Genomic DNA, 2,090 nt, shown 5'->3' on the forward strand with positions numbered 1-2,090 from the left:
AAGTGAGGAGACATTGAAACACTTGCTGATGAAGATCAAGGAATTCAGACTGCAGTATGGATTACAAGTCAGTGTACAAGGAAACAAAAACCCTCACAAGTGGACCAACAGGTAACATCGTGATAAATACGAGGGGTACCCCCCCCCGCCCCGCAAACAGAATTGTATTGGGCAGAGCAGAGCTTTCGTAGTATGCATTTTTCCCATTAGGCAAGAATCAAGCAACTTCCTCTGAGTTCGTGTACCCAGTAGTGTCAGCTGGGAAGGTTCTTTCTGGTAGAGTGAGTTTTTTTGTAAACGTTTCACTTGAACCTCATTTTTGTGATGGCCAATTTAAGAGAACAATTTGTGGCTGTGTAATTTTGTTTCCTGCTTGGGAAAAATGCCACAGAAACTGTTGTGATGTTGAACACAGGTTACAAGGACGACGCTATGGGAAAAAAGTGTTCGAGTGGTTTTCTCCTTTCAAAAAAGTAAAATGTCAATTGATGACAAACCTCATACTGACATCTGTCAACTTCCCAAATGGATGAAAATCTCGACTCGTAGTGCATCTGGAGTTTGTTCCACCAGGTCAGACTGTTAATCAAACTTTCTATTTAGAGGTTCTGAAAAAATTGCAAAACAGTGTGCAACAAAAAAGGCCTGATTTGTGCCAGACAGGCACTTGATTTACCACCACAACAGCATACCTGCTCATGCAGCTACCTCAGTGCACCAGTTTTTGTCAAAAAACAGCATGCCTCTCTTGCCCTATACAACCTGACTCACCTGATCTCACTCCATGGGACTTCTTTTTGTTTCTGCAAATGAAGAGGGACATGAAAAGGCATCAATTTGACAAGGTAGAAGAGGTGAAGCAAAAAAACAAAAAACTAGGGAGTTGTTGTCAGCTATCCAAACAGATGAGTTTGAAAAATGTTTCCAAGAATGGAATTGCAGATTTGGCAAATGTATTAAGCATAATGGAGTACTTTGAAGGTGATAAGATTGTTTTGTAAAAAAAATCTAAATACATAGCTTTGAAAAAAAATCCATTTTGGTGGGGGTGGGGGGTAGCCCCAGTAGAGAAAAGATTGAAACTGTCAATGATTTTTCCCTGCTTGGATCCACAATCAATGCTAATGGAAGCAGCAGTTAAGAGATCAAATGACATTGCATTGGATAAATCTGCTGCACAAGATCTTTTTAAATAATGATGAAGAGCAAAGATGTTACTTTGAGGACTTACCTGCACCTGACCCAAATCATGTTTTTCTTAATTGCCTCAAATGCATGTGAAAGTTGGACATGAGTAAGGAAGACCAAAGAAGAATTGACACATTTAAATTATGGTGCTGGTGAAGAATATTGAAAGTATAATAGACTACCAAAAGAACAAACAAACCTGTTTTGGAAGAAGTACAGCCAGAATGCTCCTTTGAAGTGAAGATGACAAGACTTTTTCTCACGTACTTTGGACATGTTTTGAGGAGAGACCAGTCTCTAGAAATGAACATCATGCTTAGTAAAGTAGAAGAACAGCAAAAAAGAGGAAAACCTTTGATGAGAAGAATTGACACAGTGTCTACCACAATGCGCTCAAACATGGCAACAATTGTGAGGATGGCGCAGGATGGGGCAGTGTTTTGTTCTGTAACACAAAGAGTCACTATGAGTTAGAATTGACTTGGTGGCACTTAACAACAACAATTAAAAAGTCAATAATATTTAAAATAAAACTATAACCAAATAGAGTGTCTTGGAATAAATCTAACAAAAGATGTGCATATCCTCTAGGGAGAATATTATATAACTTTATTCAAAGACATTAAAGACCAAAATAAATGAAAAGATGCACCATTGGTTCCAAGAGAACTGCAGTCTTGTGGTATTTAACAGAAATACCACAAGTGGATGGCTTCAATGTAAAATTATTCGCTCACAATTTAGGAAACTAGAAGTTCAAACTCAGGGTACCACCTCTAGAGGAAGGCTTTCTGTCTCTGTCAGCTCTTTGTGTCCTTTCAACATCTGTGGGCCCTGCATCCCTTGGAGCTTTCCATGTGTGTTGGCATCATTCTTCCTGTGAATCTAGGAAGTTCTCAAAG

This window comes from Echinops telfairi, unplaced genomic scaffold, assembly GCF_000313985.2.
Source record: "Echinops telfairi isolate 266 unplaced genomic scaffold, ASM31398v2 ScPeMD7_443;HRSCAF=831, whole genome shotgun sequence".
Classification (NCBI taxonomy): Eukaryota; Metazoa; Chordata; class Mammalia; order Afrosoricida; family Tenrecidae; genus Echinops; species Echinops telfairi.